This window comes from Ornithodoros turicata, unplaced genomic scaffold, assembly GCF_037126465.1.
Source record: "Ornithodoros turicata isolate Travis unplaced genomic scaffold, ASM3712646v1 Chromosome22, whole genome shotgun sequence".
NCBI classification, from domain to species: Eukaryota; Metazoa; Arthropoda; class Arachnida; order Ixodida; family Argasidae; genus Ornithodoros; species Ornithodoros turicata.
In genome coordinates this window covers 405,764-428,013 of record NW_026999340.1, presented here as the reverse complement: position 1 = coordinate 428,013, position 22,250 = coordinate 405,764, and the positions used below count along the sequence as shown (strand labels likewise).

Here is a 22,250-nt window from a genome sequence, read left to right as displayed (position 1 = left end):
TGTGCCAGACGTCTGATATCAGTGCAGCCTACACGATACACGTGATTATTACTCCGTTGACGGTTCTCATGACAGTCTGATAGGCAGTCATGCTAGCTACGAAGTCTGGTTCAGACCTCTAGTCTGTGTACCGGTACTAAGTCAGCACCGAATTGATTTTGGGGAAGGCACTGCAGATACCATAACCCCAAGAACGTGACTGCCCGGCAAATCGGGTCACCGTCAACAGGCCTACGTCCGACCGACGTGACTGGCCGGTGAGGAATCTCCCCTTGGGGGCGGGTTTCATATCCATGGTCGGGACGCGCCCATAAAATGGTCGTCCGCGCAGCATCGCTTGCGGTGCTGTTCCGGGAAGATATTTTCTCAGAGTGAAAAAATTGGAATCCGAGAAAGAAATTTTTTCGCCATGTACCAGCTGGCCTGCACCCTTGCCCTTTTGCCATTTTCTCAAAGCTTGTATTAAAGCTTGTGGGGATGAAACTAGCGCAAAAAAAAAAAACGCAAGTGATTGTAGTACCGTGCTGCTAGCAGTCGGGCCAGAAAACTAATCCTGAGATCAACAAATTTAAGCTGCCGCAGCAAAGCACTACAGCGGCTGAATTCTCGGGCCCGGTTGCCAGCTGAGACCACTACACTGTCAAAAACTACTACTAGGATAACATAGCGTGTGTACTCTCATCAAGTAATAACGCTAACGGTGATAACGCTTCCTACACGTGGAAACGCTTTGTTGGATTTATTTCTTGTGTCTGACGAAATTACTTCCTTACCACCGGTTCATATTAGAGGATCAAGCGATCATGACGTTGTGGTCATCGATACAAATATCCAATTTATGAAAAGGACTCAACGCAGTACCAAAGTCTGGGATTATAAGAAGGCAAACACTGCGCAAATTGGCTTGTACCTTTCAACCTTCATCAATAATTTTTTGAATACACGTCATGACTACTCCATCAATGATAACTGGATTCGCATAAGGGATGCTCTTCTCACAGTGCGCGAACGTTTTGTTCCTTGCATCACAGTACGAAAAACGCAGTCTTCCCCATGGCTCAATCGCTCTTTGCGAAGACTAGATAATAAAAAGAAAAGACTATTTCGCCAGGCCAAAAGAAAAAATACTGCGGAGACATGGATGGCCTATTATGAGTGTCGTAAGCTATATAAAAAAGAAGTGAAGATGAGGAAAACTAGCTTCTTCATGGACGATTTACGACATATTTTAAAAACAAGCCTGGAAAATAATTAATCCGAAAGTGCGCCGGAAAACTCCCGTTATCTTAAAAGATAATGGGGAAACTTTCACAGCCGAGGAGGTAAATTCAACCTCTTCTTTTCCTCTGTATTCACTGAAGAAAGTTCCCCCCTTGACGTTTCACTCCTACAAGTACTGCAAGAGATGCCTCCAGTAATTATCAATCCATTGGGCATAACAACATTAATAGATAAGCTACCTAACGCATGCTCAGCCGGGCCAGATGACATCGATAGCAAAATTCTAAAGTTAACGGTCCAGTACTCCAGCCTCCTCCTGAGTTGCCTTTATCAAGATTCTCTATGTGAAGGTGAATTACCCGTCGACTGGTTGCAAGCCAATATTATACCCATGCATAAAAGCGGAATTCCTAGCTCAGTGGACAATTACCGCCCGATCTCGCTGACATCAATCCCATGCAAAATTCTAGAGCCTATACTGGTTTCACATATAATGGACCATCTTGATGCTAACGGTATTCTTTTCAAAAACCAACATGGCTTTCGAAAGCAATTCTCGTGCGAGAAACAACTATTTGAATTAGTGACCGATCTTCACAATTGCATGCATTCAAATGGCCAAACTGACGCCTTATTTATTGATTTTAAAAAGGCTTTTGATAAGGTCCCCCATCAACGACTCCTTCTAAAGATTGCTAACTACAAGCTACATCCTCAAGTTCTAAAGTGGTTGCGTGCTTTCCTTCAAAATAGATATCAATCGGTTATCATGGATGGTAAAAAGTCTCCACACAGTTTGGTGAAGTCCGGAGTCCCTCAAGGGTCTGTGTTGGGTCCTATCCTGTTTTTGATGTATATTAACGATTTACCTGACTCTGTTCAATCAACAATCAGGTTGTATGCAGACGATTGTATTATTTACCGAAGTATCGACTCAATAAGGGATTGCGAGATTCTTCAATCGGACCTGGATAGTCTTTACTCCTGGTGTTCTAAATGGCTTATGGAAATCTATGACGATAAATCTAAATGCATGACAGTCACTTCTCTGACAGTCCCATATATGTATACATACACAACTCCGCATTCTTCACTGCAAAGAACCTCTGCGTATAAATATCTCGGTGTCACTATAACAAGCGACCTCACCTGGACCTCACACATAAACTCCATCGTGACTCATGCAAATAAATCATTAGGCTTTATTAAGCGTCACCTGCACCTGGCCTCACCTGAAACGAAGTCTCTCGCTTACACAACCTTAGTCCGACCACAGCTGGAATATGCCTCTACAATCTGGAACCCATCCCAGCATCTCTTAATCGATAAAGTAGAATCTGTACAGAACAGAGCAGCGCGGTTTATTGTTCGTGATTATCATCCTTTTTCCAGCGTCTCAGCCATTAGAGCCCGACTCTCTCTTACTCCTTTGATTACCAGACGAAAGGTATCAGGCCTGGCGTTCTTTCATAAGTTATACTACGGTCACCCGCTTCCGCACCCCAGTTACTGTCAACCACCTCACAAGTCCTTTCAACGACGTGATCACCCGTCCAAAGTACTTGCTCCTCCTACGCGAACCAAAAAATTCCTCTACTCACCACACCAGCTGATGATATCAAACTGGAATGACCTTCCTGCCCACATAGCATCAGACCGAAATATATCGTCATTTATTTCCAATTGCTATGATCATTTTCAAAACGAATGAATTTCTATGTGTCGAGTAAACGAATTTTGTGCATTTTTGTGTACGTCGTTGTTGGTGTTTGTCTTGTTACAAAACTCCCCCCTTTATGTAACTCCCTTCACAAGGGTCTTTAAAGTAAATAAATGAAATGAAATGAAATGAAAGTAAGGAACGTAGACTAACAATGGTTTCTCCTTCTGGAGGATGAGACAAGCGTAAGCTCGTCCTCACCGGCCTCCAAGCATAGTACTGCACACGCCCCAAAGACGAAGAGCAGGCGTACTAAAAGCAGGCAGGTAGCAGACTTCATAGGAATACTCCCTTCCACGGCAACCGTAGTTGTATTGCCAACTGTAGGACGAGGCAATCACAAGATTACTCACATCAATCCACGGCAAATGCATTTACCTTATGTACCTGGATCAGGGATCTTCCCAGGAACAGCTTCGCAAGCGATACTGCCCTGATAGTGCGATCAGGTGCGATCACGTGCGATCAGTGCACTTGCTTGCCATGAAGAGACGGCTGCGTACAGTGAATTGACTCCTGCGAGCTGTCCCTGGAACGCATCTGACAATTCCAGAACTCCCACCACGCCACCACGTGTGCTGAACAGCTGTGGAGCTGATGAAGTGCTGCCAGCACTCGCAGGGTGGAGAGCGTGGGCGGGGGCACGCGTTTCTTCATCGTCGGCGGAGGCCGCTACAGTAAAATGAAGTGCCCCTCCCACTTCCCTTTTTCTTCTCCCTCCTCGAACACAGTCACAAGGCTAGTTACACTGCACTTTATTGTGGCTGCATTTTTCCTATGAGTTGCATTCTGGGTATTTGTTAACCCAATGTTTTCTTGTCAAACCAGACATTAAAACCGTACAAGAAGTTGTGCCACCTGTTGGTGTAGAAAGAGACTCAATGCTAAGACTTTCTTCAACCTGTACTTCACAGATGAACATACATAGTAAGAAACTGCCCACTAGGTGCTAAAATTCTGTTTCCTGAGTATTACTTTGAAGCAGGACGAGCATTATTCGACTTAAGTTGCTAGCTCATTTCCAAAGAAACAGAATCCCAGGTTCATGATCATGCAAAGAAATGAAAGAAATGTAAAAATTCAATGGAGTTTTGGTGACAGGTATTGATGAACTTCTATTTTTGGGGACATGTGGCATTTCTTGCAAAGAAATGCTTGTGCAAAAAATGTTTAGGCTATAGAGCCAAAGATACCCTTTTCTTGATATATTTGTTTGCCTACGTTTTCAGTTCCACGCTGGGAATGATGTGTGGCTTCCCAAGACTGTTTGGGAGAAGGTGTCGTCTCATCAAGACGACGTCTGCTCATCAAGCAAGCGGCGCTGGCCATCTGACCAGCATCGGTTCTGGCAAACAGGTCTCTCTGCGATACCCTCTCGAACAAAGCCATTGTGGATGGGAGTAGTATAGAAAGAAGTCATATAGCCAAGAGTTTTCTCTAATCCAATTTCAATCCAATTCTAATCCAATTCCAATCCAATTCTAAGCCATAATCCAGTTATAATCCAACACAATCCAGTTCTAAGCCAACACAAGCCAAATCCAAAGCCATCTGATTGGCCGCCATTAGCTCCGCCCACTTCACGTTGATTGGCCCATGCTAAGCCTACTGATCTGATTGGCCGCCATTAGCTCCGCCCACTTCACGTTGATTGGCCCATGCTAAGCCTACTGATCTTTGATTGGCTGCCCGTAGCTCCGCTCCTTTATGCTAATTAGTTGGCTTGGCTCCGCCCAGTTCACGCTGAATGGCCCGTGCTAAGCCTACTGATCATTGATTGGTTGACTGTAGCTCCGCCCCTTTATGCTAATTACTCGGCTCTGCCCACTTCACGTTGATTGGTGCCTGCGTATCGCTGAGCACAGCTCCGCCCCTTTATGCCGATTAACTGGCTCCGCTGATTGGTCCATTCGAAGCCTACTGATCACTCTCCACATTTTCCAGACTTTCTAAGCCCTCTGATTGGTCGTCCCCCGTTTAAGCCTACCGATTGGCCCCATTCTAAGCCCACTGATTGGCTGACTAAGCCCGCTGAACATAGCCTTCGTTAGCGCCCGCCAGATGGCGCACTCGGCAGCGACCCTGCTGCGGCTTTATCTCAGACATCCAAACTTACCTCATGCTACCAGATGGCGCGACTCAGGTGCATCAACTCCACGCTGTTCCACTTTGAGGCGTCACACGAGCGAGAGAACTTTGTCGAGATGTGCTGCCACATATTGCGCTCCCGTATCACCGCAAAAAAGTTGCGGGAAATCATACGCGAAATCTTGGATGAGTACCTGTCGGCTTACAGGGAGCAATCACTGCGCGAGCTTCAGGAACTATGTCAGGAAGAAATAAGAGTCCTGGAGACGATCATCAATCGCGCTAGGAGCTATGGATGAAAATAAAGATGCATCACACCTCGCTACACAGTCTGCTCGAGTTATTCCACGATGCGCATGCAGTTCCAGCACCCCGCTCGAATTCTCATCTCCGGTGCCTCCATGTGTGGGAAGACGGTGCTCACGCAGAATATAATGAGACACCCCGAGTTATTTAGCGTTCCACCGCAGAAGATACTCTACGTACGAAAGTATGCAGCCGGCTGGGAAAAGGATTTCGACGGTGTGGAGTTTATGGACAGGATACCCGCAGATTGGGATGAGCGATATCCCACTCTCATAGTTATTGACGATCAAATCACGGAAAAGGGGGTTCTATCGGAGGTAGAGTCGTTGTTTGTACGTGGTAGCCATCATAAGAATGCGTCTGTGATCCTGATCACACAAGCCTTGTTCTATCACAATGCCGCTTTCGAACGATATCGCTGAACGCCAGTTATATCGTATTGTTCCGGAACGCTCGGTCCGTACAACAGATTGAAACCTTCGGACGTCAGGTGTTCGGGAAACAGGGTCTCTCCTATTTTCTCGATGCATATAACCAGGCGACGGAGAATGCGCACGGTTATTTAGTTGTGGATCTGCACGCGCAAACACCTCCCTCTCGTAGCCTGCGAACGGGTATTTTACCGCACAACCGGCAGTTCCTGTTTACGCCCGCGAAATGACGGCCGATCTTAGAAGACATCTCACACTCCTCAAAGTATTGGCCGCCAGCAAACCGACGCACCGCGCGGAGTTACTTAAAGAGCTCAGCTGCGACGACATTCGAATCCTTTCGGAAATCTGTCTGAATATTCTACGCGGAAATATCCCACTTTCGACGGAACTTCATAAAAACCTGAAGAAACACAAAAAAATCCTCCGCTTCCTCGCCTACAAGTCACTTCATAAGTGCCCCCGGCAGTTGAAGAAATATATTAGGGGACAACGAGGTGGTCTCATTCCCATACTTCCACTGCTCCTCTCAGGGCTATCAAGTCTCGTGGCGGGAGTCGCCGGGCGAGCGATATCCAAAGCCATCGGTCATGGCTCATAGAATAGAAATAGGTGAAGTTCTGAAATCTAACGATTGGGACGATCTAAAAGTGGGCAAAATACTGGAAGCCCTCTATTACTTGCTGAAGCGCGCTCACTATCATCCTCCTCCTCCTCCTCCTCCTCCTCCTCTGGAACCTGTCCATTCGGAGCCTGAACCGGTTCGATTTTAATCTTCTACCCTCCGGCGTTGATAAAGCACGCGCGAAATCTGTGCTAAAAGAATTGAAGAAAGTTTTCACCTGGCAGGCGGATAATGTGCTAGTATATAGAGGGAAGCGAATCAATCGCTCAAACATTGTGGCTCTCGTGAGCTACTTAGCACGTCGTAGCGCGCTCATCAAGAAACCCCGCTGGTACAAAAAAGTATCGAAAATTATAAGCGCTCTGAAAATACACCGCATTGCTCGCTGGAGCAAATATGGGGCCCTATAGAAAGATCAAGGAGAAAGGGTTAGGTGGAGTGGATCGGTACCGACGTTATCACAAGCTCACGCGCTCAGAAGCCGTGGAACAGCTGAAAAAAGAAGATGCTTACACCCTTCACAAGCCAGTGAAGAAAAAATTTAAGCGGCGCTCCATCATCGCAACTCACGTGCGGGATTTATATCAGGCAGACCTTCTGGATATGCGTAAATATCAGAAATTTAACAAGGGCTTCAGGTACATCCTAACGGTCATAGATACGCTATCGAGGTACCTGTACCTGGTCCCCATTCGCACAAAGCGGCCGCAAGACGTAAAGAAAGCCTTCCAACGAGTTTTCCGTCACGGAATTCCGATGAATTTGCTCACGGATCGCGGAAGCGAATTTTGGGGTTCCCCCGTTCGTCAGTACTTTCAGTCGCTACTAAATCACTATAGCACGCAAAGCGGAATGAAAGCGGCCTCCTGTGAACGCGTGCAGAGAACAATTACAGAAAGAATAGCCAGGCATTTCACTAGTACGGGGAAGTTTAATTATATCAACGCGCTGCCGAAGATAGTGGCCGACTATAACGACTCGGTACACTCCGTCACGGGCGAAAAGCCGAAAAACCTGAACGCCGGAAATGAAGTAGCTCTGTTCAACAGATTGAATCGTAAGACAACCCCACGCGAGAGCAAGTATAAAGCAGGGGACCAGGTGAGGCTCGCGTTAGATCGCGGCGTGTTCGCCAAAGGCTACGATCAAAGGTGGACGGCCGAAGTGTTCGAGGTGTCGCGAACGAGAAAGACCGATCCGCCCGTAGTGTACGTGAAAGATTCGACGGGAAAAGAAATACTGGGATCATTCTACAAGCAGGAGCTGCAGCCCGTCCACCATCTTTCCTCGTACGATAAGCGACTCATATCCGCGGTGATTAGAAAGAAGAAAATTAACGGGGTATTGGCACTACTTGGTTCGTTGGTTCGGATACGCCAAAGATCACGATTCTTGGGTGCCCGCCAGCGATGTCAGAAAATGAATTTTACGTGTATCTGCTCTCGAACGCCAGCATGGACCTGTACCCATCCAACACGTGTGAATGACTTCACGATCGCGTTAGATAAGCCGCTACACCTGGATGATTCGTACGTCGTCGGTCTAGAAGGATTTTCCATTCCCAACAGCTTCCTGAACGTGAACCAAGCGCCTGATAACCTGATAACGCTATCAACGGAGAAGTGGCAAACAAAACAGCTCACGTTCGAAGATACGGACACGCTATTGAATAAAATATTCCCTGAATATGGGATAGAGTGGACTTACGAGGAAGATCACTACGTGTTTAAGCTACCGTCGCGCGTGCGCTCGGTGAAATTAATTGACAGACCAGTAGTGGTATATATAAGATCTTATAACAATGGGCCGCTCAGGTTACATGCGACACGCACACGCACGATAAGATATATCAGAAAACAATGGAAATCATGTATCGATAGTGTGAACAATGGGTTCCCAGGTTTCAATAACATGCGCCGCCAGGATAAGGTAACGGTTAACTCGGGTAAACAATGGGAACTCACGTGTCGATAGTGTTTGATGGGCACCTGGATGCACGTTTAATGACATTTAATAACACGCAATGACATGTAATAACGCACAATGACATGTAATAACACGCAAATGACATGTAATAACACACAAATGACATTTAATAACAGGCAATAACATCTGATGACATTTAATAGTATTTTTCCGATCGGGTTGACGTCAGTCCGTCACCTAGTTTGGTTGCCGCGTCAGAGCGCCAGGTAGTTTCGGTTCCCACCAAGCGCCCTCTAGTTTTCAAGCTCTGGCCGTCTGTAGTTTCGGTTTCGGTTTTAAATGAATGGACGCCAAGCTTGGTTGCTCCACGTGTAGTTCTGGTTTCAGTTTCGAATTCCTAGGTGTTGCCAGATGCCCTCTGGTTTCAAGCTATTGACCGACTGTAATTTCGGTTTCAAACCGCAGCACGCTAGTTTCGCTGTGACAACGTCAACGCAGGTTTTTGAATGGTTACCAGATGTCCCTCTAGTTTCAAGCTTTTGTCCGTCTGTACTTACGGTTTCATTTGACAAAAAAATAAATGCCGCGTCACAGCATGATTTTTTCCCCCCATTTGATAAGTACACTCAAATAATGATGTATATCAGAGACCAGACAACACTGTATATATTCCTTTTTTATTTCAGCACATTATTTTACTACTCTTTTATTCAACTAACGAAAGATACGTTACAAATTACCAGAGTCTTGCTTGACTTCATCCTTGTACAGAAGCAATCTGCAAAAACAAAGGGAAAACGAAACATCCTGTGAATGCTCTTCTCAATCAGGACAAAGTCTAGGATGACTCAAATCTCGATCAGGTGTCACGCAACAACAACAAGCAGCATTATCAAAGAATCGGTTAACGTTTTCCACTTTCCGATATGTCTCTGTTACTGTGTCATGCATTTGCATAGGAGTACGACGTTTGGAAGTAAATAACCCAGTGACAACAATCACAATAAAATAGAGGTGTTCTATACACACACATTTCCAAACTTGTGTTGCGCATTGCGACAACAGCATACAACGAATCGAGAAGCATTGCATGACTACGTATTGCGGTTACCAGCTGTGATGGTTTCGAAATAAAAATAACAAAAAAAAGGCATAAAGACAAGAGGTATACTCACATCCTTTCAAAGTTGCGTCGTCGATGAAGGTCTGATCGGTCTCAGTCGTCGACAGCTAGCTTATAAGACCCTTCATTTTTGTTTTATTTCAAGGGAAGGAAGGATCACGTGAATGCATCGTGGACAGCTTCTCCTTTCGCAGGAGCAGCATGTGAAATGCGATACCTCTTGCCGACGCGCTCTTTTTTCTTCTTCTTTTGGTATGATAACACAACCGCGAAACACCCGTCTGGCTTTTTCCAAACGCTCTTTGGGAACACCAACCACACACACACAAAAAAGAAACCGTTATCGCCCTCGCAAGATGAATTTTCGACTGGTGGTATACGCTGTCTGCCACGTACGAGCTTCCAGCAGTGAGTGTGCCACGTAAGAGCCAAGTGATGTGAGTATTTCAAACCATTTCTTGTGTTACAGTGTATCTTATAGCTAAATGAAATGCGGGCATGTATTTGTTTTAAATTCTTTTTATTGTTTCGCTCAGATGAGACAGCAGAGACATGGTAGCCGATTTCGAAAGAGTGATACCGTAACCGCTGTGCTTTCCATTCCCAATGAGTCTTGCAATATTGTACACATTGCCGGGACATCGTTCTATTACTTGCCTGGGTTCGAAGCTTATTTCACATAGCTTCGAGCACTCGAAGTTATAATAATTGTGCGCGACATTTGCTTCTTTCAAGCAATGCCATAGTTGACGTGTATCATTTTGCGACAGATTTACTCCGTATCTCGTCGGATGACCATTGCTGAGCCAAAGGCGTACGGCAGTTACTGCAGCTGGACATCGGTGGACGTAGATGTGATGGTCAATCTGAGTCACGGTAGTGCATTTTCCCTGTTTCAGTGTTGGTTTTGTAAATTCTGTTGTAGCTACGAAAACGAACAGGGAAACAGCACTCAGAAAGGACAAGGTGTAGCAGAACATCTCCGGACATCTATTTACCATGACGACCTACAGTAAAATGAGACAACTCGTCATGGATTTCAATATTTATTGGTAAGCGTCTTTGGGTGACAACCTATTTTGCAACAGGTCAATTGTCATGTCGTTTATGTACACAGCCAGGTAATGGTAGCCAGTCTTCATTGCGTAGTACATGATACATAGACTTTCGGCCACCAGTTGCATTACGTCGACGTCACGATCACCGTAATAGCTGAATATTGAGCTCACCTGTTTTCCCCATTCGGAGACCAGGTCGAACGGGTGGTCGGATAGGTGCTCACACTTCCTGTGCACCCGGGCATACATTGTTTTTGAAGACTCCCACACAGTCTTTTTCGCGGGAAGGTTCAGAGGCAGGAACTGGAACAGGAAAATGTCTCTGGTTATCTTAAATGCTGCGACGAGCACTGTGTCGTCCGTTGACTTCGATGAACCGCATTCTAACACGTCATTCCAACAGGTATGAGGACGGCGACATTTTCCTTGGAGTTGATGATCCTGGGTAACGTCCCGCATGCCGCACACATCATCACCCGATTGAGACCAGGAATCGCCAGCGTTGGCTGGCTGTTCGACATCGGACCAGTGATCGCCAGTCATTTCGTCGTCGGTGGTGGCAGGTAGTTTTCCGGAACCCAAGTCCTTCTACGACTTCCAGAAGGTTGCAACAGGTACTGCACCTTTCCATTCCGAACGCGTCTTTTTATAATCCGGTGGCCCTTTCCAGGCTGCACACGTGTTAATTCGCTTGCATAAAATTGACCTTCAATAGGTTCTTCCTGCTGGTCACGTAAGAGATAGGTATTCGGGTAACCAATCTTGACTGCTCTCACCACAAAAATTTCACGCGTAAACGAACCAAGATAACTTTTGACTAACTGGTGTCTAGACTTTGCTATTCTGACAAACTGGCCAACGCGAAAACGTGGCTTCTCTGGGGGTTTGCTCGGAGTAGGATAGAGCTTTTGTCTAAATAAATGTTCATTTTCTTTGTTGACATCCACAGGTCGTGCCGACAGAGTTCTATGAACACGATGATTATATGCTTTGACTAGAGGCTGTAAAATTTTCAAGTACGATTTATGTCCCTGATATTCAAAAGCACGATAAAGTGGCGTCATAAGACTTCGAATAGATCGTTCTGCAATACTTGCTTTCGTATTTGAATTAGAGTGGAAGAGAGATATCCCTTTTGATTTTAAAAATGCTCCGACTGACTTATTGGTGAACTCTGTACCTCTGTCTGAATGAATCAGTCTCGGAGTCCCAATACGTCTAAAAGCGAGTCTCAGTCCACGTATAATTTCCGCTGCTCGTTTATTCTGCACAGGCACTACAGCAAGCATACGAGAAAATGCGTCGATACAAAACAAAAGATAGCGAAAACCCTTGTTGTATCTCGACAGTTTCTGAAGGTCTTTCAAATCTATTTGGAATATATCCTTCACACCCAAAACGATGGTCTTCCGGAACTGACGTGGTCGCTTAAGTTCTCTGAAGAGAGAGTACACATCACTGGTTTCCAGGAACTTGGCAACCTTCGCCGGCTTTTCACCGATCGCTCGTGCGAGTCGTTGAACACCACCTAGAGCACCAGGATGGTATACGTCCACGTAAGCAGCCATTAGCACAATTTTCTTCCACGAACACGAAGTCCGTCGAATGACGAGTAGGCATTTATAACGGCTGCCACGTCACCTTTGTACCAAGAGGGCGATCGATTGTGCAGTTCGTATTTTATAAGCTCGATGACGGAACTACTTGGAACAACGCGAGAATGACAGATAATCCTTCCCTCTTCATCTATCGCAAATATGGTCTTTAGCATCTGCAGAATGGCGAGGGCCTTCTTCCTGTGTCGTGCGGGAAAATGCGCCAGAATGTTTTCGTCCCGAAGGTAACCACAGTGTTCCTGTTGCGTTTCCAACGTGCTCAATACCGGTTCCATTCTCGAAGTCTCTTAGCCGCTCTTGTGATAACCGGAGAAATGCGTCGACGAGGTGTCTCAGGTGTGAACGTAGGACTACCGGCTGATGGCTCTGCAGTCTCCTTTTCAAGTCGAGATGGATGTACGATAAGTGTCGGTATATTTAGCTTGACCAATAGTGGTAGGATCCTCTCGAGATACGCGGGTCGCCACACATTTCGCGCTCTTGTGACCAAATAATAAACAAGGTCTACAACGTTGGTATTTGGTATTTGTTCACCATTGACAATGAGCTCAAACGTTTTACTATTCCAGCCGAGCACGGGTTTTAGTAAACGCAGTAATTGGCTTGCTCTCATCTTGTAGCCGCTGCTCATAAAATTAACGATGGCATCTTCCTCCTCGTCCGCTTGAATCTGTGTCTGCTCTCTTGTCGATGCCACATGATTTGTCTCCTCACCTGCTGCACTAGGCTGTCTTAATGTGTTCGCGGGAGGATGCAATAGCTTGTGCAAGTACTGGATGATCTCCTTGGCCTTGATATCATCAGGCTCCTGTTTATTCAATATCGACGGAATAGTGCTTTCCCGATAGGGAACAAGCTCGTATTTCTGCATTATTCAAATGCCGATTGCTTTTGCGATGCTTTTGCCCGCTAAACTTGAAACGAGACCTAACAAGGGGGGCAACAAAAATTGCAAAAACCCGCCGGACTGATGAAGAATCCGTTTAACTTTCTTCACATCTGCACGGTCTTGCCTGGAAGCCAGTGTCCTAATGGGTGTTGCAAAAGGCTGCAATTGCTTTTTAACTTTCGCCGGTACGTCGATGTTTCCTTTGCAGAGGTTCATACAAATCTCCCTGATTGTTCGTAGCTGTTCCCTGCTGGCATGTTGAATCAGGTTGTAACGATCTTCCCCTGTCTTTGCTTCAGCGATCATACGAAGGAAACGAATGTGTTTGTTAAGCCTTTTCATGACCTGTATACGATCTGTCTGTGATCATCCGGGAAAATGTTGGTCCACACCTTATAGTGATCGTTGCTCTGTTGAGACAAGTCGATAACTAAGTATGAGTATGGTTTCTGACAGGCATCTTTATATATCGTGGGCAACAAATCATTTCGCCCGAAAATCTGCCTGGACAGCATACGCAGCTGGTCTGTAGTGCGTGGTGAACGAAATAAAACGAGAGCCGTGCTATTGAATTGTATTGTGCGATACAAAGGGTCGTTGACGAACAGGTATTGCGAGATGAACACAGCCGTGATTGACAGGTGGTGACACCCAGCGATATAAAATTTGCAGATTTCTTTGAGTCTTTGCCGGTCGGCTAAACAGTCGTCAAATATAAATAATGAGTGGCTATAATTCTCCGGATCTGCAGGGATGTCTTGACTGAAATTTACTTCAGGAAGAGTATCGAATACCGGCTGCTTATAAAGATAGATATACCATATTTGCTTGAACGGTTTGTCAAAGAGGACAGCTCTGTGTTTAATTAGTCGTGCCACGAAGGTGGATTTCCCACTTTGACTAGCCCCTGAAATTGACACCGAGGCAGGCGTCACGAACCTAAAAGGTGCTATCACTGTCATTTCGTGCAAGGGAATGAAGTCTGGTCAAGATACGTTTCGTTAGATAAACAAGTCCGTGCTTGCAAACTGCAGGGAAAAAAAGCAAACTGCAAAGGTAGGTTCGACTGCAGAGTTGACGATGTAAAAAAAAAAGAAGACTCCTCAAGGTTGCCATGCTGGCAACTTCTTATATAAGAACTGTCTGACGCTCAGCTCCTTCACTCTCGAACCTCCTTCTGAGGAGGTATGGTGTTCAGAATGATGAAATATTTTGCAGTGTTCTAACATGTGCTCCTTTTGTTTTCAGTCGGTCCAACGTGTCCGAAGGATCATCGTCGTCATCATTGCATCAGTGTACAAGTAAGCATCATGTCTTCGTCGATCTTGCATAAACTTGACAAGTTAAAGAAATGTGGAGAGTTTCAAAAAATGGCGACAATTCCTAAAAACATCAAGTATGATGTGGTTGATGTTAACAAAATTGAAACGAGGTATGGCGAGGCGGTCTACGTAGAAATTATGAAGGATCACGAGCACGTAAAGGTGTTCCTTCCAGCTCGGTTTCATAAACTAAGCACTCAAGACATCGAAGACATGAGGAACACGAGCGGACTCTGGATGGAGAAGAAAGAGCGAGTTGGAAAAGAGGGGAAACGTCTTCTTTCGCCAGACATCGTGTTCGGTCAATCCGAGTAAAAAAATAAAAAGAAATGGTGACATGCCACCTTTGTCCTCCGGCCGATCGGCAGCACTACACAACAGCGCTGGGACTTCAAGTTCATCTGGCTAACGTTCATAACCTTGCAACACCCTGTATCCCATTTTGTGAGACACTCTGTACGCTCCGCAACTATACCAACCGCTATGAGCTTCATCTACATGACAGAGACGACGACGGGCAGGATGTCAGCACATGAAAACGGACGCTACCTTGCCGGTGTACTTCGACATTTCGGATTTCCGTTACGCTTTTATGTTTTGCTGAAGGCGGAACTCGGTCGACATACGCCTGAGGATGAGATCATATTTGTCACTCAATTTATTTCTTCGAGTGTGCATACGCTGTGGTCGGAACGAGACGTAGAACGTGCTGTCATTGAAGTAGGCACTGAAGTCACCAACAATTTAGGAAAGCTTGAAATGCAAGGGTCGGGATTTTTCTTATTTCGAATTCACGCCTGCATTCTTCATGTCGGTCGTCTCGCGCCACAGCTCATTGGTTGTACCGACTTTGAATTGCCAAACGAATTGAAAAAAAAGTGTCGGTGTCTTCTGAGTGTCGACCTTCACGAGGATAGTGAACAGAACATGTGTTTCGCATTTTGCGTACTTGCCGGTCTACATCCTGCAAAGGGTTCTTACAGACGCAGAGCTTCATCCTACAGGTCATACCTGTCTCAATATGTATTTCCAGAGACGTTTCCTGTAGTGTTCCCGAAAGATGTAGAAATGTTTGAGAAGCAGAACGATGTGAGCATTAACGTGTACGGTTATGACAAAGATGAAAAATATGTTTACCCGATTAAGGTTGTTGACGACCAGTGCAAGAAGCATGTCAATCTACTGCTGATTGACTTCCATTTTGTACTCATTACTAATTTCAATGCTTTGTTCACACCACCTGGTTATTTTCACTGCAAACGGTGTACGATGGGTTTCACCACCCTGGGTGTACTCGCCGATCATCTACTAATGTGTAAACAACAAAAAGTGTCCAAGACTATTTTTCCAAAGAAGGGTGAGACACTGTCGTTTGCCGGAGAGCATTTGATGTCGGAAGTTCCCTTCTACTGTGTATACGACTTTGAGAGTGTACTATCACCGTGTTCGGGAGGCGGGAATGTCTACGAGGAACACATCCCTTCATCCTTCTGTCTCCTCGTCATACGCTCGTGCGATTCGTATGTCTTGAAGAAACATATTTACCGTGGTGCAGACTGCGTTTCCGTTTTCATGGAACTATTGCGTAATTTGCATGATGAGCTGTATGCGATGTTGCACGAGACTGTGCCCTTGCAAATGACCCCAGGAGACGAACTCGAACATTCTGAAGCCACTCACTGTAACATCTGTAAAGAACCATTCACTAAGAAGCAGAAAGTCCGAGACCATGATCACGTAAGTGGAGAATTTCGCCAATCATTGTGTCAGGGATGTAATCTGAAACTGCGGATACCACGGAAAGTGCCCATCATTGCACATAATGCCAATTATGACCTCGGATTCATAGTAGCTCATCTGCACATGCTTCGGAAGACAGATATCAGAGTGATAGCCTCCAGTTGTCAAAAGTTTAAGGCTATAGACATTGGTGTGTTCCCCTTCATAGACTCGTTAAGCTTCCTCAATGCTAGTCTCGACACATTGACGAAAAATCTATGTGACAAAGGTGAATCTAACTTCAGGTGTCTGCGTCAGTTTTTCGTAGAGGAGGACTACTTCAGGTTGGTTGTACGTAAAGGGGTTTTCTGTTATAACTACGTTACCTCTTTTGAACGTTACGACGAGCCCTGTTTGCCATCACGTGACCAGTTCTTTAACCAACTGAACGGATCAGAAGTGAGCGAGGAAGATTACCGCCACGCGCAAAATGTGTTTGAAAAATTTCAACTGAAGAGCCTGGGCGAGTACTCGGATTTGTACCTTCTGACGGACGCATTGCTTCTGGCAGACGTGTTTCAAAACTTCCGAATATGGGCGTTGGAGACGCACAAAATTGAACCACTTCATTTCGTGTCACTCCCGGGACTAAGCATGTCTTGCGCACTAAAAATGAGCCGGATTAATCTGGATTTAATCCACGATCCCGATGCCTATCTGTTAATTGAACGGGGCCTGCGTGGTGGTATGACCCAGTGTTCAACGCGAATGGCCACTGCAAATGTCCCAGGGACAGATCAGTACGATCCCGAAAAACCAAAGACCATAATTCATTACATGGACATAAATGGACTCTATGGCACAGTGATGCGTGAACCACTGCCATTCGGAGACTTTGAATGGCTGTCACCCGAAGAGGTTGCAGGTTTAGATGTAACCCTTGTTGCAGATTATGCAGACGTTGGTTATTTTTTAGAGGTAGACCTGGCCTACGTACAAGAGCTCCACGAACGACATAAAGATTTACCGCTCGCGCCCGAAAAAATGAGCGTCCCGTATGAGTTGCTTTCGGATTATCAGAAAGACCTGATGAAAAAATTTAACCTCCCACAGCATGATATAGAACCGAAATTACTCCTTACACTGCTTGACAAGAAGAAGTATTTTCTTCATTATCGCAGTCTAAAGTTGTACCTACAGTTGGGTCTTCGGCTCGAGAAAATTCACCGGGTGCTCAGGTTCAAACAAAAACCATTCCTGCGATCCTATGTTGACTTCCATCATGAACTACGCAAGCAGGCAACCAATACCTTCGAACGTAACCTGTACAAGTGTTTAATTAACTCCGTATATGGGAAAACATGTATGAATGTACGAAAGTTCGTCGACTGTCGCTTAGCCACTTCCGAGGAGCAAATGTTGAGATTCTTGCGTAAACCGAACCTCAAACAATTCAGGGCTCTAAGCTCTAACGTAGTCTTGTTTCAGTTCGCTCAATCGATAGTCCGTATGCGACAGCCTCTGTACCTGGGGTTCACTATTCTCGAGCTGTCTAAAGTCATGATGTATGACTTTTATTATAACAACTTGCTTCGGGTAGCCCCGGACACAAGGCTCTTGTATATGGACACAGATTCTTATATCGTGATGCTGAGCGATGAGAAGGCCCTTGCGGAGCTCGCCGATACCCACCTTGATACATCTGGTCATTCTTGTGATGACTCGATGTATTCTACGAAAAACAAGATGGTGCTAGGAAAATTTAAGAACGAAATGCCCCACGACCACATCCTAGGGTTCTGTTGCCTGAAACCAAAGCTCTATGCACTAGACCTCCATAGTAAAAGACGATACAATCGTGCTAAGGGGGTGAAACAATGTGAAGCCCAGAAGTTGCATTATTCAATGTACATAGACTCTCTTAAGCTTGGTGAAGTGTACAAAGTTTGTCAGAACCTCATTGTGCGCAAGGAAAATATAAATAAAAGTGTATGTGTTACGAAAGTAGCTTTAAATCCCCTAGACACAAAGCGTTTCATTTGTGAGGATGGTATCCACACGTTACCCTTTGGGTACGCATCCAATGGAAAGATGTAGACAGTTTTTATGCATATGTTGCCCTACCTGGCTGTTGTTGTTGTAATGCTGTTTTTTATATATATATATATAAGATTGTGCCTGTAACGACATGGAAATAAATACAATTTTATTGTGTCAAAGTACACTGCAACATGACATGTTGTCTGTCTTTCTTGGGAATTGCTTCCGTACAAGGACGGGTACCAGCTTGTCGTTCAGTGTGAAGTTCGTTGACGAAAATCTCTGAGTGCACTCTCGGAGCGAGAATCCACAAGCGAGCACGCTGCCTACATACAGGCAGTAGAGGCCATATGTAGCTGATCCATAGCCCTGAAGTCTTTTCTTGTTATAGTAAAATGACCTGGTAGGATGAATGAATTGGTAGAATTCTTTGTAGACGGGCTGAATGCCGTAACTATCAAAATACGTAACCACATTGTCACCGGAAACATAAGTCATGGTCCAGTGTTCACCGTTACTGCTCCTTGGAGCTGTGTTAATCACATAAATCCCGGGTATGGCTTCCTGTCTTGCGATTTCATTGCATGCAAAGGTTCCCCGAAACAGTTCTCTGGTGCAGTAGTGTCTACTGAATGCTGCATAGAACTGCCACTCCTCCATGTTTATTTTTCAGACAAATTTCACTCGTCTGTCTTTGTTGATTTCTAGCACACGTGGTGTTTCTGATACAAACAACACTGTAACTGCTTCTGTTAGATTGGCAGCAAACGTTAGGGTCAGACGAACGTTGGCTTGAACAACAGGACAAAGAGCATTCACTTCTGCATCTGGAGTTAGATGGTAATAAAGCATAAATGTCTCTTTTGCATACGCAGCTGGAGCTATTGGTATATCCTTGCGTTTTAGTTTGTGAAGCAGGTGTATATAGGCTTTGGAATAGATGTCTCGTTGGAAGTCGAACTCATCCGTGTACTGTTGTCCACCAACGTCCAGTAGTGCTCGTTTTAGTTTGAAGTTCTCAAGCTTGAATGGGTTTCGTGGTCTGCTACCTTGGTAGGCATCGCTCCTGACCATCAATACTGTTAACTTGGAGGGAACTCGCTCGCTGTACAAGTCGTCAAATATCACCTGAGATTGGTTAGGGGCGATGGTTCTGTACTTAATTTCCAGTCCTCGGAGAAGGTATACTGCAGGTGTTGTTTGAAGTCTTCGTTCTATACCAACAAGTATACTCGGCGATAACTGAACACGTCGGAGATAGAGCACGATACGTGAAAATTCCACAGTGTGCTTTTCTGTTGCACCATCAGCTTGCAAGAGACGAAAATCATCCGACGCTTGACGTAGCACAACTCGAATGTCGGTTCCGTTAAGAATGAGCTTCTGTTGTTGACATATGTCGCTGAAGATTGGGCTGTACATGTCACACAGTGCCGATCCTTTGGTTCGCTTGTAACGAGCGAAAACTCCTTTTCAATCAGATGTGGGAGCATATACCTCACTCGTGCCTAAAGGGTCTGGCTCGTATAACATTGCTGAAAGGGTGTGTGTCTGAGTTACATTGTTGGCATTCGTAATGATGTCCAAGTAGGAACGGTAGCCATAATGTTCGAAACTCGAAACCAAGGTTGAATTCAGGTACATATGTACGTGTTGAAACAATGATGAACCAAACGCTTGGACAGGTATGACTGCATCAGGTGTTGTTGAAGTGCTTGTTGTAGTTACCGCTGGATCTCCATTCTTTCGAATGATCTTGCACTGAATATGCAAAAAGCTGGATTGAAGATCAAAGAAGCCCCCACCGAGTCCCGGAACATTGTACTCGATCACTCCGCTTGATGTCGGAGCAGATACTGGGAAAAACTCGACGTATTCAGACTTCTCCAAAGCAAAATTTGTAGGTGGAAGAGAGAAGAGTTCCAGCTGGTTTGTAGTACACAGACAGGAATCTTTATGCACTACTGCAATAGACTTTTTTTTTTTCTGTCAAGTAAAGAAGTCAGATTTCCTCCGCTTCTCCGCAGGTCGAGCTTTTTTAACGGCCTTGCGTTTTCTTCCTTTCCCTGTGAGTCTCTGAAGTAACTCGTCACGAGTTTTATGCACTGTGCGGTCTACTCCTTTCTTGACGGCTTCTCGAAATGATGCTCCTTGCTGGACTTCCTCGGCTATATGTCTTCCAGTATCAAGGAGCTTTCTCCCAACGTATGGCGCTACCTTCTTGGTCAGTATGGGCAAGAAACCCCTCAATACGTCACCAAATATGCCTCCTCCAATCTGATAAAGCTCGGGAGCAGTATAGTGTGGTAGATGCTCTCGCTTTCCTGCACCAAAATGTGCTATGCAACATGGTGGGTTTGTTATATACATTTACGTAGGTGGATCGTCAACCCGACACGTCCAGAGCCAGAAATGAATGGAATGAAATCACGTATCTCGTTTGCCAACTCGATTTGAATGGTTGTCAATTCCTTCGCAGATACATATTTATAGTACAGGTTTGTGAATAAATAAGACATCACATCATTCCTACCCTGGACCCTGAATGGTATCGATCGAAGAAGTGGTGCTGTCACGTCACCCACAAATTCGTTCTCGATGACATCGCAGCATATGAAAATATAGTTTTGAGCAGGGAATAGACAAACGTCTCGTTCGGCGACTGCATAACTTGAGAAAGTTGTCCTCTTTCCGAAGCCCAACATCAAAGCCAAATAAGGATGAAAGGTCACATAGCCATCGTTCATGCATTCCAGGTGACAAATTCCGTTGTATGGGTTACATACGAGGAGACGAGCATCTTGCGACAAATGAAGTTTTGTTCGATAGGCATGGTTAATGGAATTAACGAGGTCCTTCCCCGATTCGTAGTAGCCTTCTGGAACTTCATACTTTACTGTTCGTGAACGATAGGTAACTATGTTAATCGTTTCTTCCGTATCCACCTGGTATTTCAGTAGCTTCACGGGTGACCCTCTGTCCAACTCTCCACAGCCGATTATCTTTTCAGCCATGCCAAGCTTAGCGGCAAGAGTTGCGCTAATTTCCAAACCATAGTTCAGAGGAAGTTGTATCTCATAATGACCGCTACCACGTATAATTCTTGTCTTATGCTGCAAATGTTTTGCTAAAAATTGTCTCAAAGACAAGAGAATGTTTTCATTAGCGTTGAACTTGACCTTTTCTGTTGCTTCAATCGTAGAACCAAGGAATGTCGTTTCCGATATACTATTGACTGTGTCAGTTACATTTTTAATCGCAAAAGGGATGTTGATTTCTGTTAAAGCGGCCTCCCACCTACCCTCCAACGTCTGTGGATGGGCTAGCTTTACTCGGAACTTGCTCATTGTGTTGTCGGGAAACACATCCAAAGATGCATTTGAGAGCAGGTTCACATAGAACTGGTCAACCATGTTTTTTTTCTCTTTTTCTGATGAAATTTCTACGCGTACGCTTAATTTATATCGCCAGAAAATGCGTTGACGTTGTCACAGCGAAACTAGCGTGCTGCGGTTTGAAACCGAAATTACAGTCGGTCAATAGCTTGAAACCAGAGGGCATCTGGCAACACCTAGGAATTCGAAACTGAAACCAGAACTACACGTGGAGCAACCAAGCTTGGCGTCCATTCATTTAAAACCGAAACCGAAACTACAGACGGCCAAAGCTTGAAAACTAGAGGGCGCTTGGTGGGAACCGAAACTACCTGGCGCTCTGACGCGGCAACCAAACTAGGTGACGGACTGACGTCAACCCGATCGGAAAAATACTATTAAATGTCATCAGATGTTATTGCCTGTTATTAAATGTCATTTGTGTGTTATTACATGTCATTTGCGTGTTATTACATGTCATTGTGCGTTATTACATGTCATTGCGTGTTATTAAATGTCATTAAACGTGCATCCAGGTGCCCATCAAACACTATCGACACGTGAGTTCCCATTGTTTACCCGAGTTAACCGTTACCTTATCCTGGCGGCGCATGTTATTGAAACCTGGGAACCCATTGTTCACACTATCGATACATGATTTCCATTGTTTTCTGATATATCTTATCGTGCGTGTGCGTGTCGCATGTAACCTGAGCGGCCCATTGTTATAAGATCTTATATATACCACTACTACTCAGACCGCTGCATCTCGCCTTTGGAATCGTGGACATC

General features: G+C 45.1%; 1 long non-coding RNA gene across 1 annotated transcript; it reads left to right on the top strand.

Annotated features, from left to right (window-relative positions):
* Positions 1-10,303: 10,303 nt before the first annotated feature.
* Positions 10,304-14,853, top strand: LOC135373197 (uncharacterized). Its single transcript, XR_010416338.1, has 3 exons — positions 10,304-10,492; positions 10,902-11,112; positions 14,252-14,853. It is a non-coding gene; the product is annotated as an uncharacterized LOC135373197 (long non-coding RNA).
* Positions 14,854-22,250: the final 7,397 nt, after the last annotated feature.